Source organism: Budorcas taxicolor, chromosome 9 (assembly GCF_023091745.1).
Source record: "Budorcas taxicolor isolate Tak-1 chromosome 9, Takin1.1, whole genome shotgun sequence".
Lineage (NCBI taxonomy): Eukaryota > Metazoa > Chordata > Mammalia > Artiodactyla > Bovidae > Budorcas > Budorcas taxicolor.
The window spans coordinates 38,298,998-38,316,159 of NC_068918.1; positions in this window are offsets into that span (position 1 = coordinate 38,298,998).

Sequence of the window (17,162 nt, forward strand, 5' to 3'; positions counted from 1 at the left end):
GATTCGCATTTCTCTGATAATAAGTGATGTTGAGCATCTTTTCATGTGTTTGTTAGCCATCTGTATGTCTTCTTTGGAGAAATGTCTATTTAGTTCTTTGGCTCATTTTTTGATTGGGTCATTTATTTTTCTGGAATTGAGCTGCATAAGTTGCTTGTATATTTTTGAGAGTAGTTGTCAGTTGCTTCATTTGCTATTATTTTCTCCCATTCAGAAGGCTGTCTTTCCACCTTGCTTATAGTTTCCATTGATGTGCAGAAACTTTTAATTTTAATTAGATCCCATTTGTTTATTTTTGCTTTTATTTCCAGTATTCTGCGAGGTGGATCATAGAGGACCCTGCTGTGATTTATGTTGGAAAGTGTTTTGCCTATGTTCTCCTCTAGGAGTTTTATGGTTTCTGGTCTTACATTTAGATCTTTAATCCATTTTGAGTTTATTTTTGTGAATGGTGTTAGAAAGTGTTCTAGTTTCATTCTTTTACAAGTGATTGACCAGTTTTCCCAGCACCACTTGTTAAAGAGATTGTCTTTTCTCCATTGTATAGTCTTGCCTCCTTTGTCAAAGATAAGGTGTCCGTAGGTGTGTGGGTTTATCTCTGGGCTTTCTATTTTGTTCCATTGATCTATGTTTCTGTCTTTGCACCAGTACCATAATGTCTTGATGACTGTGGCTTTGTAGTAGAGCCTGAAGTCAGGCAGGTTGATTCCTCCAGTTCCATTCTTCTTTCTCAAGATTGCTTTGGCTATTCAAGTTTTTTTGTATTTCCATACAAATTGTGAAATTATTTGTTCTAGCTCTGTGAAAAATACCGCTGGTAGCTTGATAGGGATTGCGTTGAATCTGTAGATTGCTTTGGGTAGTATACTCGTTTTCACTATATTGATTCTTCTGATTCATGAACATGGTATATTTCTCCATCTATTAGTGTCCTCTTTAATTTCTTTCATCAGTGTTTTATAGTTTTCTATATATAGGTCTTTAGTTTCTTTAGGTAGATATATTCCTAAGTGTTTTATTCTTTTCATTGCAATGGTGAATGGAATTGCTTCCTTAATTTCTTTTTCTACTTTCTCATTATTAGTATAAAAAACATCTCTTGGATGTGGATGTGTTCTTTTTCCATATTTGTTATTACCACCTAAATTTGATAACCACTTCTTACCTGGATTTTAACAATGCTTCTAGCTTTTGAATATTCCTAATTCCTGTCACTACTGTTTGCCAGATTTAAACACTGTTAACTAGTTAGAAACCAGTTAACTAGCTGTTAAACTGACTTTCTCTATTGTGGCTTCTCACTATATTCTTTAGAATTACTTCTATTTCTCAACAATTAAGTCACCCTGGGCAGCTTAAACTATATTACTCCAATGTATGATATGAGTAATTCTATATTATTTCTTTTACAGACTATGCTTTACAGGAACTACGTTACCTAAAATTTGATTCTTGATTCAGTCACATCTTCATATAACATTAGCTAAATTTTATACCCATAACAACCTTATTTTGCCTCAAAGGTTTTTATTTCCTTTCTTTTTCTAAGTTTTAATTTTATTTATTTATTTTTTAATTTTTATTTTTACTTTATTTTACTTTACAATACTGTATTGGTTTTGCCATACATTGACATGAATCTGCCATGGGTGTACATGTCCCAGTCCTTTCTTTTTAAATCAAAATATATTATAACAAGTTATTAAAATTATTTTAACCAAACTCTTTTTACATTTCCTTTCTCCAGTTGAACAACTTTGCATTAAATATTTTTAGCATGTCACATAATTATGGACCAAGCATAAGCATAATACCTATGACAGAGAATTTGGGAAAGGGAGCCCCATGTTCTTTATTGAACTAGTCTAGAGTGTTTTTACCTCATTGAGCCTGGATGGGGTTGGGAAGGCATGATTCTTGGTTCAAATATCACAACTGTTTTTTTTTTTTTTTCTTTTTTCTTTTTTCTCAATGAAGATTTATTTCTTAATTTTTTTCCATTGTACATTTTTTTAAATATATATATTTTATTGAAGTATAGTTGACTTGCAGTGTTTCTGGTGCACAGCAAGGGAACACAGGGAACTATAGTGTATATCTTGTAACAACCTATAATGGAAAATAATTTCAGGACTCAGTTCTAAGCAAATTTTAGCAGGTAGTCCTGAATACATTTCCTTTATTTGTTATATGTCCTCAGGGACATTTCTACAGGCTGTTTTTACTTTGTAATTTTCAACAGTTGCCCTGGGGAGTAGGTCCATAAAGCTCCTCACCAGCTCACAGACGTAGGAATCCTAGACATTTATTTTTATTGTATTTAAAGAATTAGTTCATAATATACAGAAAAAAAATAACCATTGATACTTTGGGACACAGTGCATGAGGGAGTTGTTTAGTCCTTAAATAGCTCTTTTAAATTTTGTCTGCAAGCAAAATTATTTGAATGTGTGCTTAAATTGGCTATATCAATCAAATTAAAGTCAGTTGAATCAAATAGCCTTCTTTGACTGCTTTTCTGTTTTATAATGCTGTTCAGTCAAAATTTCTGAAAAAAAAAATTCTCATAAAACAATGTGATTATATTAAAATATTTTCCAACTTTTAAATGAAGGACACGGAAAGAACATGGCAGATAATCTGAGTTTTAGTCTTTGCTTGCCCTTAACTAAATACATGATCAGTGCAGGTGGGGGGGGGAGGGGGGACAATTATATTTCTGCTCATTTTTTCATTTGTATAATGTGAGGATTCAATACTCTTAGAGGCTAGTTTGGAATTCTCCTTATGTGAACACTATTTACTATACTAAATGTAGATACCATCTTCTCCTGGTTGACTGTATGTCTCTTGTATGTAATCCTATCCTGTGAATACTTCTTGAATAGTACTTAATCTGTTATATCAAAATTATTTGTTCACTTGACACTTTCTTCTATGTGTCAAGAAAGAAATATTCTCCGTCACAAGATGGAGTGATGTGAAAAGTGGGATTATGTTTTATGAAAATCTAAAAGAATATTTTTATATAAGAAATACTTATTTAATTCAAAGATTTTAAAATAAGTTAAATTAAAAATTAAATTGAAATTTTACCAACTGTATTCACATTTTCTGAAGTTTACTTCTTATAATAATTTAATATATTTTAGAAATACTTTCATCTACTATGTCTTTTTAGCTTATTCAAAAACTGAATAGCTTTAAGATTTTTTTCTTTTACTTCTTCCCTTTTTTTCTTAAGACATGCAACTAATATCTAATGAAAGCTAATAACTTTTCTAGTATTCAAGCATGCTGTGTATAGAGCCTATATTTTCCAAACTTTCAAGTAAATAGTTAGAAACTACAAATACAAAATAGTTCCATGAAGTAGGCCAGGAGTTTATTCAGCTAAAGACTCAAGCACAATTTCATTAGTAGTTCACTATTTTGTAGAATCACAATTGAAGAAGAATTTGAACTTTACAGTTCAGGAAACTAAATGCAGATAGTAAACTCTGAGTTGTTCAGACACACATCAGTTTCAAAAAAAACTTTTTTCAAACCGAAAACAGTTGAGATGGCATTAAAAGATTCATCCTATTAAATTATATAGTGTACAATAAATAAAAAACCAAATGTACTGGGATGGATAGTAATTTGTAGCACATTGTTTTTAAAAATATCTAGGCAGAAAATATTCTTTGATGCTTTGGTACAAAAGTGTATCCATCTTTATCTGTGTCAAATTAGATGAGCAACTATTTCCCAGGCATATTTTGTCCCTTTCCACATTATTATATCTCACAAATTTATGTGAGATGAAACAGCAGCCATATACTGAGAGACACCCTTAACTATTCTATTTATTTTCATAAAATGACACACCAGTTCTTCTTCTGTTAACTGTCAAAAAATTTTTATCTTCTCCTAGTTAATAATGAAAACTATCTCCTCAAGTTCATCACAGAAATTTTAGACATTTACACTCCAATGTCCCATTCTTAATATAAAAGTTTAAGAATCATATTACTGGAATATTTTTGAAAGAGTTTAAATCATGCATTACATGTTTATAACTTCAGAAATGAAAACAGAAAGTTATGAATTACTTACTTCTTTGGTGGGATGAATCTGATGGAATTATACTTGGAAGTTATACAGTAACTTTGTGACAGAGTTGAATAACACATACTATTTTTATAGTACATGTACATGAACATGATACTTTACCATACTTATGAGGCACTGTTCAGTTCTAGTAAAAATTTATCTTCTAAGCACTCGTTTTTGTTCATCCTATTAACTGAGAATCGTATATTTGATTATGTTTGACTCTGTCTTTAGGAAATTGTAGGACTTCCCTGGTGGCTCAGACGGTAAAGCGTCTGTCTACAATGTGGGAGACCTGGGTTCGATCCCTGGCCCACTTCTAATTTTTATACATGAGTTTGGTATTTCATATGACTTTATTTTCCTCTTCTGAAGTTCCTCAGATATTTATTATTTAATGTATTTTAGTATGTTCATTTTGCAAATAATAATGAGCCTGAATTTTATTGAAAACAATAATATTGCTTCAAAAAAATAAAGAATTCCCATTCCCCAAAATGCAAAGTCATGCCCAGAGGTTGGCTTGTAAGACAATAAGAGCAAAAGGAGGGAATTTCTGGTGGGAGTCTAAATCTGACTCTCACACATATTCTCACTGACCGCCAAATTGCTGTGGAGAAGGAAGAAAATTTCCAGTCTTCCATGAGCTTCATGAGAAGGTACCTTGGCTGTAGTCAAACCTACATACTTGGGTGTTTGGCTCCACCATTAACTAGTTGTGAAGTGGTTGACAAGTTACATAACCTTTCTTTATCTTGGTTTTTAATTGTATAAAATTATAATAATAGCAAGACCAAGACCTTGTAAGATTTTTTGTGAGGATTAAATTGTGCTTAATACACACACACACACACACACACACACACGAAGATACACACTCAAAATTTTGAATATTTCTTGGTGTGAGGTAAGTCATTAACATGAGTTAGCTTTGAATATTGTTAGTTAAAAGATGTATAATTAATCTAATTAGAGACCCATGCAATTTGGCAGCATACAGATAGCTGCTGAATTGGTGGTAATAAATATATATATATATATACTAATACAATTGATACCCTAAGATAGGAATCTTCTGAATATGTGAAATAACACTTTAACTTTAACCAAAGTAAAACAGTGGGCAGAACATTTTTCCCTAACATCTTATATTTGCAAATTTATAACAGATACAACATGTACTAATTAATTTTAAATTAGTAAAAAAAGTGAAATAATTCTTAATATTGGACTTGGAACTTATTTCTTAGCTTGCTTCCTGTTCCTTTTTTTTAAATGTTATAATATTGAAACCCTAAGTAAATAGATCATCTGATTATTAATTTTGTTTCAGTGATCTCAGAATAAAAGGTAACCTACTATGTCATTAAGTAAAGCTTATGAAATTATATTTTTGTTACAGTTCCTGTTAAAATAGTTATTAAATCAGTGGTTTTGAGTTTATGATAATGTCTTTTCCTTCCAAGTGTTGATTAGAAATATTTTATAATGGTTAAAACATTAGCAACTAGTAAAAGTCACAGTGACTGTTTATAGCCACATGATTTGGCTCTCAGCATGTTAATGATTCCTTAAAGAAATGCAAACCAATTTAAATATAATATGGAAACTACTTATAATAAAAACCAGTAGTGAAAACTCCATGAAGTTTAATCCTCTACTAATTTTATGTGTTTTATTCTGTAATTTTTGAGACTTGATTAGATTCAAAGGGAAAAAAAAAACTTACCGAAATAAAGATAATGACTCACACTGAATAACTTCTTTTCCTCCAAATAAGCGATGATAATTGAAATTTGTGACTTGAGGGGTTAAGTTTAACCGCCTTTAAAATGATACTTTCATTGTTGACCAACTATTCAAATGAGCTCTGATTTCAAACAAGTCATCCTTTTAAAGGCCTTTGACAAACATTACTGAGTGTCATACATCCATATCCCCAGTTCAACTATCCGTGCCTATAATTTTACTGTCAGAATGAGGTACAGGTTCAGAGGAGTCTCTCTGAGAGCATTCTAGTAGGATAAGACACTTTTAGCAGATCTTTTTGTGTGTGATTTACAGATGTAATATTTTCAGGCTCTGAAAGAAGGTGTGCCTATTCGAAATATCTGAAAATCAAGCTAATATTGACAATTTCCTTTTCAAAGTCAAAATACCTTCATCAGATGTTTAAGCACTGAATAGGAGATCAACAAGATGCTGACCTATGGAGCGGTTAAAGCTGGATGTGCACTCCAAGGCACTGCTGCTTTTGCTGAGCGAGCTGTGCTCCACTCCAGAGGCTCCTTTCTGTGAACAAGCTGACAGCTGGCTCAGTTCTGCTTGGTCACATAGCTGCCCAGGAGTCCAGCTGCCTGTTTCTGGGAATGTGGTCAGCATGAGGACTGATGAGATTTTAGTTAATCAAATTTCACACAGGTCAGTAAGTTTGATTCCTCAGCTTCTAAGCAAAATCCTGCCAAGTCTACTTTATGTACGTCCTAAGCTATGAACTTAAAACCTGCTGCAGCTGCTTTTTTACGCAAAGGGTTCTAGAAGTGAAGCCTTACAGACAGAACACTTTGCTATTCATTTTTCAATCTCTAGAGGACATATGAGAAGTGGAATTGGCAAGGGGCTAGTGCTCTCTATTTTCAGTAAAAGACACTTCTCATCACAGGCAAAAGTTGTCAAGAAGACTTAGAACAGCTCAAGCTACCTGAAATAAGGTGGCTGTCTCATTAACATTTGTGTCAGATGAAAGCCCACAGATTCCCTAGATATAAGAATCATCTCTTCACAGGGGGCCTACACCCCAAAGTCAAGTAGTGCATATTTGCATAGATGGCCATGGATGGGGCAATGTCCTGATAACTGCTGAAGAGCTCAGGGAGAAAGCATCGTTTCCTTGGAAGGGTATTATGTCTTTGTCAAAGCATGTATCTCCCTAAATGATAATCTCTAGTTGATTTACATTTTAGGCACTATGCACAAAATTAAAACACAATTGAACAATTTTCCTCTTTTCCATTCCCAATGCCATTCTCAAGGCTTCTCTTCTTATCAACTATAACTATATTAGCTAAATATAATCGTTCTTATGGACCGCAATGTATTGCCCCTTCAATCTATCTTCTGTATTATTGCCAGAATAATCTTTTGAAGACATTCATTTTGCATAATGAACTCCTGTCCTGCTTCAAACAATCTTATGATTCGCTATTTCCCTTTGGTTTTCCTAAGTACAGCCCTCAATCTATGCATAACTGATTCGATTCCCTTTTTCTCAGTTTAATTTTAATTACTTATACCTAGTCTCCAAAACTGCCCTCGAGTCAGATGAAAGCAAAATTTAAATAAACTAAATAAAATCCATTAGTTTTCCATTCTCTTTCTCTCATTCATATTCATTTACTCTTGCTTATGGCATTTTCTTTAAGTGAAATGTCCTTCTCCTAATCCTCTTTTCTGCCATTTAAATTTCTAGTCAGGATATAAGACTTAATTTTCCAATGCTTGAGTAAGTTTCTTCTCATTTATGCAATTTCATTGCAGTTATTATATTCAATATCTATTAATTGTCTCATATTCAGTTTGAGAGATTTCTGGCTTTAGAATGGCAGATGATTTCCAACTGAAACATATATTTTTGTATCATGTTGTAAGATTAGATATTAATTAAAATTTCATATTGGACTTCTCTCATGGCTCAGATGGTAAAGCATCTGTCTAAAATGTGAGAGACCTGGGTTCTATCCCTGGGTTGGGAAGATTCCCTAAAAAAAATGGCAACCCACTCTAGTACTCTTGCCTTGAAAATCCATGGACAGAGGAGCTTGGGGCAGGCTACTATCCATGGGGTCACAAAGAGAGTCTGTATCTCATTATTATCAGACAAAGATAAAGGTCCAGGGTCCCCTTCTGACTTCCACTGACACCAAAGTGGGGAGCTCCTCTTTATGTCTGGGTGAAGGTAACAGTTCTGGCTATCTACATGGTTTCTCTACTGATTCTTTGGGGGGACTGAGCTCCTTACTAATGGGCCAAGATAAAATTCCTGAATCTCCTCCTGTGACACTATCACAGCAGGCATGGGGAGGGCAGCCTTTTATTTCGGGGTTTGGGTGGAATTCCAGGATCACAGCATGGTCTCTATTGAAGCCAATTTGGGGAATAGTTTCATTAATGGTCTTTGGGATGAAAGTTCCAATTCTCAGCTTGGCCTTTTCTGCTACCACCTTGGCAAGAGTGTTGAGAGATCTCAACACAGCCTTGCTATTTTGGGAATATAAACATATATAACCTCTACATAACCGTTTCTGGTGTGAGGGGCATGTGGCCACAGTTTTTTCCATCATGTTTGGCTGAAATATAATGGTTGTATGTGAAAATTTTCTGTCTTGCCAGCCACCCATTTCCTGTTCTTTGGTTAGTGATCAGACAGTTTGGGGGGCTTTGTGTTGGTTTATTTTGTTTTCCCTTTAAGCATTTTAAAGATGGTCTACTCTCTTACAGCTTTCATGGTTGCTTATGAGGATTCAATTATTCTTTTTATCACTACACCCTTATTTGTAGTGAGCTGTTTTTCTCCAATACGACTTTAACAATTTTATTTCTTATTTTTGGCTTTCAATAGCTTGGATATAACGTATCTCATATATGTAATATCACCCTTCAAATTTGGGGTGATTTAACATTCTTTAATAGGTCCTGTGGGTCAGCTTATCTTTTTTCATGCTTTTTCTTTTCTTTATTTTTCAGATTGAATTATTTTAACTGATCTGTCTTCAAATGCACTTATTCATTCTTATGTTATCTCCATTCAGCTATTAAGATTATTTTGTGATTATCTTATTTCAACCATTTTAATTTTCATTTCTAGAATTTCTATTTCTTGTAATTTTTATGCTACCTTTAGTATTCCAACATACACAAATAAATGGACATAAAATATTACATATACAAATATATGTATATGATTTTATTACATTCTTACTTTGTTTAGCTTAACAGAAGGCAAGGGTAAGAGTCTCTTAAAAATACTTTTTCTAAAAAAAAATACTTTTTCTTTGCTGAATTCAACACTGGGTTCATAGCAGAATCACTCTCGGTTGAATTTTTAATTTTTTTTTTTTTTAGAATATGTTTTATTGATTCTTCATGGGTTGGTTTAATTGGGATTGTTTCCTGGAAATTATGGATGCAAAACTGTGGAGATTCTAGATTCTGTTCTTTTTTGTCTGATTAAGTGTTGGCTTTTATCAGGCAGTTATCCTAACTGCCTTTTAAAACTCTCAACACTGAAAACTCTTTATCTTGGGCAGCAGCTTCAGTTCAGACTTTTTGTCTTTATCATGGTTACTGTGTATTTCACACATTCAACTATGAGTCAGAAATGAGAACAGACAGGATATGGGAATCTCATTTCTGGTTCTTTCTCTTATAGACTTTCCTAGTCTCTGTAGTGGACAAAGTTTTCCAACTTTAGTTTCTTGATTTTCTGTCCAGAAATATTTGTTTGTTTGTTTGTTTATTATTATTATTGACATCAACATCTCATCACCTGTGTCTTGTTAATGACACATACGCAAGACTAGCTGCCAAAATGGAAACTTATTTCATATAGCTTTCCTGCTTACATCCTTTGAGTGTGTGCTCCTAACTAGAGCCTGTCAGTTCATGTTCTTTCTCCTGCAACTTCAGACACTTGCCTTTTGCTTTGCTCTTGGATTATATGAGAGTTTTATGAGGGTATTCACCCAGTAGGATCTTAATCCCTTGTTATCAGAAGTACAAGGTCAGTAACCCAATTTTTAATGAAGTACTAATCATTATGCTGTTGTCTATCATTCTTAAATACATCTTTTTATATTCTGCTTAGAAATGCTGGGAGGCCAAGATGCTGAAAATCTTATTTCTCATAGCCTGTTGATCCCCTTTGAGTTCAATAAAGGGAGGCTGGAGGGATGAGTAGGAGCAAAGAGACTCAATTCTTCCTTTGTGAAATTATTGCTCAATCATGTTATCATTGTTTTAGTAATGTATATGACAATTGATTCTATTCACGTAAGTACCTACTTTTCTTTGGCACTCATAGAACCAACTTTATCATGCACCTTAAGAAATTCCTGCACCAACTGGTTAGAAACCCTTTTTCAGATTTCTGCATCCTAACAACATTTGGCACTGATACATTCTAAAAGTTGTTGAGATACTGCCACAATATCATTCTCAGAGGCTGGAGTCCTGGATCTCAGGAAATTTCTCCTAAGATTCTATGTTCTGATAACTCTAATCTTCCTCCTCTTCTTGGTCCTACAGTCCCAGAGGCATCTGGAGGTATTATTTCAGCATTTGCCTATTCACTCTTTTTTACTGTTTATTTCTTCATTGACAGCTTAAGAAATTTCTTGTATTCAATTCTATATTTTCAAGGAATGTTTCTCAAATCTAAGATGTTTGATAACTTAGGCTTATCTAGAATATTCAGCTTTATGCTGTTGATATAGGGTATCATTGTGATATTTTATGTGATGCATCATAATCTTTTCAGACTAGAATGTCAGAGAGCAAAAAGTTGGCATGGAACTGAGACAAAATTTTAAAATTATATTATTGACTATATTAGATAAAAATTAATTTGTGGTGGTTATTGAAAATTGTTACGTAGAAATGACACCAACAACAGTATTTTCCAGATAAGTAGCTTTCTAGAAATTGTCATGAATTCTATTTCTTTGCTCTGCTAAAAATATCACATAGAGAAAAACAGCTTCAGTTGCGTTAAGTTTTTAATAGTCTACAGAAATCTCTAAAATTCTATACAGTTGTACCCTGCACCACACAGGCATTAGATAGCCATCTTATTTCTGAATATTTTCAAACATTTTTTCTAAAACCTGTAAACCAATAGTAAATTAGTAAAGGGTATGACTTGTTCAAACATCTAATACATACATGCTAATGACAGACCTTCTGACCAACACACTGATGGAATTTACCAGCAGAAGAATCCTTTACCATGCAATAATTTTGACCAGATATATTTGGCTGGCTAGGGTTGCATATAATAATAATAATAATAATTAATAATAACAACTAATTGGAATTTATGGATTTGTGGGTTGTTATAGTTTCCTGAAATATGTACTGGAGTAGGAAATAAAGGTTGTTCACCTCTAAAACAATTCACATCTGCATAAATGATAAAACTGCATGTATTACTTCATGAAATCATAAGTTAAACCTGGGCAGGAGTGCATCCTAATGCAGTAAATGCATGTCTCTGGAGTGATCTTGACAGTACTGAATTAATCCTTGCTTCACCTGTATCTTGAGATGAATTTCATCCTTGAAATCCTTCATAAGATTTATATGGTATAAGATTCTTGTGAATCTGATTCTTTGTGTTACCTCAAAAATCATTAAAAATTGTGAAGCAGAACTCCGTGTGATGATATTAAACATCAAGATATAACGGAATAGGGAAATCATCAAAATTCGAAAGACCAGGTATTGTATGTCCCCTTCTCCTCTGAAACAGAAAGCATGCAAATTCTATGTAATTGGGTGTCATGAAGTTCCATCTATCTCATAACATTTAAAGTTACATAGATCTAAGACAATTTACATAGATCTAAGACAATTTACTTAGGACAAATTACTTTGTGTTTTAGGGCATTTGTTTTAATGGAATCTTTAAGTTATATTTATAGGCTATCATTAAATTAATAATAATAAAGTTCATCATATTTGGTAATGCTTAGGCATATGTGAGACAAAGAAAACACTTCAGATTTTTCTCTGTTCACCTATATTTAACTACTAAAATCAATCTTAATATATCAAAGGGTTCTGGATAATAGCTTTTTTCCTTACCTATCAAAACATGCCTACAATTTCTGCCATTTTCCTTCCTAAAGATTAAAAGTTCTAAATGTCTTAGCATCTCTGGTGTGTCCACTCAATGTCTCAGTATCTATAGCAAATAATCAACAATAAATTGTGTATACTGCAACAGGGAAATAGTAGATGCATCCTTTCCCTTTAAGAACACTTTCATTAACCAGCTGAAACTTAGTATTTTATATCTGTTGAGCTACCACTCTGTGGTTATTTAATATAAAATATAAAATCACATTTAACTTTAGGACAAAAAAGCATACATAATGATATATTCACCCCTATATGTGTGTGTGTTTAGTTCCTCAGTCGTGTCTGACTCTGCAACCTGATGGACTGTGGCCCACCAGGCTCCTCTGTCCATCGGGATTCTTCAGGCAAGAATACTGGAATGGGTTGCCATCCCCCTCTCCAGGAGATCTTCCCAACCCAGAGATCGCACCCAGGTCTTCTGCATTGCAGGCACATTCTTTACCATCTGAGCCACAAGGGAAGCCCATTCACCCCTATATCTTGTGTATTATAATTACTATATAATTTACTTTAATAAAGTAAATATTGAAATTTAGTTCTTTCTGTTTACAAAACATTGTTATGCACATAACAAGAAGAATAATAATCAAAAGCTGATGGAGGTTAAACTATATCTCCTAAATAGATGTATGAAAAGATTGAAAAAATAAATCTTCGAAGCTGTAATGTCTAAATGAAGAGCTGCAATTTCTATACTTTCCCTCTATTACTCAGAATCATGCAGGATAAAGGATCCTTGTCCCTGTGATCTTTCATCTAATTAAAAACTGTGTAACTGAAGTACTGTTATGTGTTTGTGTGTGTTTAATATAATGGCCTACTCAGAGAAGCAGGGGAAATATATTGTTCAGTTGCTAAGCCGTATCCACTCTTAGTGATCCCATGGACTACGTTGTCTGCCAGGCTCCTCTGTCCATGGACTTTACAGGCAAGAATACTGGAGTGAGTTACATTTTCCTTCTCCATGGGATCTTCTCAACCCAGGGATTGAACCTGCATCTCCTGCATTGGCAGGCAGACTCTTTACCTCTGCACAACATAGGAAGCTCACAGGAAAAAGGATAGGCCTATCCATAGAAGTGCTGTGGAATTCAGCCTTATCACATCATTCCAGAAAGCTTATTAATGGGTAAACTCCAGCTGCCAGTTGTATGAAAAATTACTCATCAATCATTTATAAAACTTAAAATTAGGCTCCTTAAAAAAAAGACATTATTTTGCATCAACCAATTTGCTACTGCTTTGTTTTACTTTGAAAATACATCAAAGGGAGAAGGTAAAATTATTGTATCTTCTATGATATGAATAAAAAAAATATCTGATCCTAGTGCCAATAGAAAAATCAGTCAAATAGAATATTCTTTGTATTCTTCACAAATATCTTTAAATATGAGAATTTGGGGCCGATGATGAATTAGATATTATTACAATAAGAAAATAAGTACAGAGAGTAAATGCTGGTTAGTTTTAAAACCCTGATGGAACTGGCTTTTTATATTCTTTCTGTGTAAGTGAAATCATTATTAAACAAACAGAGCATGCATAGCTCTTATTGTTTAGATGGCTGAGCCAGGTTTAAATGTCATTTAGGAGTGCTTACAACATATGGCATTGATAGATGAAAAAGAAAATTGCCATTTCAAGTTGACCTCTTGTATCTGAACCAGGGTTGTCTTAAGTGAGTTTAGATAACTACCTAAATTAGTCATCATTAAAGTGTCACAAGCTCTAAAAAATTGGACTTTAAGTTGTCTTACTTTTAGAAACTTTGTTTTGTAAGAAAAGGTAAAATTCACCAAAATATAGAAAAATGATTTTAATATTTTTTCAATTTTCTTTTTTAGATGTGATTCAAGTTTATTCATAAATTTTATTTAGATAATCTGCTCTATCTAATCACTAATAATAGAAAAGAATACCTCTCTGGCAGCTTGTATTCATCATTGCTGAAAATCTATAGGACATATTTAGCAGTAGAATGATCTTGTGTTTCCTCACTATTTCTGAGATGAAATTCTACCAAAAGAAAAATTATGGTTGTAATAAGAGAGAAGCTTATTCTGTTCAGTTCAGTTCTGTTCAGTTCTGTTTAGTTCAGTTCAGTTATGTCGCTCAGTCGTGTCTGACTCTTTGCAACCCCATGAACCACAGCATGCCAGGCCTCCCTGTCCATCACCAACTCCTAGAGTCCACCCAAACCCATATCCGTTGAGTCAGTGATGCCATCCAACCATCTCATCCTCTGTCATCCCCTTCTCCTCGTGCCCTCAATCTTTCCCAACATCCTATATTTTCATAATATATATGCAACTTATTTTAGCAAGATGAACTAACAGTTAAATCTTAGACTGGATTCACTTTTTCAAAAATAAAACAAAAGAAACAAACTCATATTTCTACTCTTTCATGTTTAGGTATTTGTTATATTCTTTGATCCATTTAATTTTGTCCAAGTTGATAATTTTCTTTATAGTTTTATAATATCTACTACATTTTTAAACATTTTGCACTATATTGAGAAAGAAATAAGGAGTGAAATGTAGAAAAACTTATATTTATTGAACATCAACTATGTGCCAGTATCTGCTAGTCATTTAAGATGTGATTAAATATATGTAGACTATAACCTCTGTTCAATGTGCTATGAGAGAATTAAAAATATAGTTTATGGAAAATTAAACACCATTTTTATCTTAAATGAACTAGCCTCAGTACATTAAGATAAACCTCACAAACTGCATAAGAAACATAGTTAGCAACCAATTTCTAAAAGTACAGTTCATGTACATGTAAATGAATGTATGGACATACATATGGAAATGGTAAGTACCAGTGGCATGCACCAGCTCCTTCTGACAATCAATAAACACAGAAACAGAACAATTTCCATTATATAATTCTATTTGTTGCAAATATAGCCTGCCTTAAACTGAAAATCTGTGGCTTTAAAGGGAATAAATTGTTATTTTTTCCAATTTCTAAAGTCATTTATATCTGATTTTGTTAAAATAGGGAGGAAAGACAATCAATCTAAACAAAAGATTTCATTTGGAATTTTTGATTTTTGCTTCATGTAATACAAAAACTGCATTGTCCAGTAGGACAGCTCTTTAAACATTTGCTGTCTACATGTGGCTATTGAAAAATTAAACTTAATTTAAATAATTTAAAATTCCTCCTCAGAAACAAAAGTCACATTTCAAGTGCTCAGTGGTCACAGGTGGCAGTTGGCTATCATTTGGGAAAGTTTCAGATCTAAAGATCTGTCATTGCAGAAGGTCCTATGAGACAGTGCCATTCATGAATACTTTAGTCTGATGCACCTACGTTTAAATATAATAGGTAAAACTGGCAAAAGTTTAAGAATGAATTTCCACGTATTAGTATATTACATATAGCAGTCATTTACTACTTGATTTATGTTTATATTAATATTTATGTGTGTGTTACACTGAGGTTTTCAAATTTGTACTCTTGTAGTAATACCAGAGCTGCAAAGAATTGCTTATTATGTGAGTTTTCATACATCACTACAAATTCCATACTAACTCGATCTATAGTGATTCCTAATTTTTAGTAAGCTTCTTGCATATTTCAGTTCTGTTCAGTTCAGTTCAGTCGCTCAGTCATGTCTGACTCTTTGTGACCCCATGAACTGCAGCATGCTAGGCCTCTCTCTCCATCACCAACTCCTGGACTCCACCCAAACCCATATCCATTGAGTTGGTGATGCCATCCAACCATCTCATCCTCTGTCGTCCCCTTCTCTTCTTGCCCTCAATCTTTCCCAACATCAGGGTCTTTTCAAATGAGTCAGCTCTTGCATATTTACTTGATTATTTTCTTTTTTGAATAGCTGCTTTATAGTTTCATAGTGTGAAGTTAAATAGCTCTAAGTACTTTTTACGTATTTATTTGTCTTTTTATTTTGGTTTTGGCTTCTACAGATTTCTGTTTTGAACTTATAGCTTTTTCAGCAGGTCTAATATTGCGAAATCCTCAAGTTATTTTTTGAGAAGACTTCACAAGACATTCTCTTTTGGAAGACTGAGCTAATGGTTGCAGCAGAAAAGGAGGAGTAGTTCATTGAGCATCAGAGGCCTAGGCTAAATCCCTTCCTACTTGAAGGAAGCTGGGCAAGGTGATCTACATTTTTGGTCTTATTTTTTCTTATATACAATTTGGGCACATTTAATATACCTTTCACTTAAAGATCCATTGGGTGCAGTAAGTTATATAAAACAAACCTATGAATAGTTTGAGTATTTGAAAGCTCTCTAAAATATTAGTTGCTTTCATCTACATTTCTTATGTATATTGGTGCTTCTAACTCTATACTTATTTTAGATCTTCAAAAATAACACATTTCATCTCTGTCTAAACAGAAAGTGGAGATATAACAGAAAAGTTCTCAGGCTCTAAGTTTCCAAAATTTTTAATATTTTTTTCATATTTCATAAATGCATCTATTTATGAATGATTATTCAAACAACAACCTATTTGGTGCTGTTAATGGACTAGTTACACTATTTGATCAAAAGAGTTAAGCTAGTTGTATATGCAGATACGTTACCAGTTTTATTTAACATAATTTTGAAAGACTTAATTTTCAGTTATTTTCTTTATAAGTCTTATTAATAGAAGAAAACATTGCTAACATGATATAGCAAATATTTTCTATTAATAGTATTGGAAATACTTTTGTTAACCAAATTTTTTCTGAAAAAATTTTCTCCATATCTTTATGGAGATAAAGAAATGCTTATTTGATTATTGTTAAGATTGTAGCTCAGGAAAGAAACACAGATTCCAGAAACACTTGAATCATGTTTCCACCAGACTACAAAACACAGTAATCTTACAAATGCAAAACCTCAAGGCCACAGCTAGTTATATGAGCTTTTTGTCAATAATCATGATTGGAGCTGGTAGTAAGTAAGAGTACTTGTTAAAAAAGGTTTGGTTAAGGTCTGAATGGTTACATAGTTTCAAGGGGGACTTTGAGACCACAAGATTGAAGCTAGAAGACAATCTTCTAAAAAAAATGGCTTAGCCTGTTCTTGAGAGCTATGGTGCAAGTCTGAAAGTTTTCATTAGTGTAGGAAGGGGTCTGAGGCCAAATTCTCAAAGGCTGCCCAAATCCACTTTGT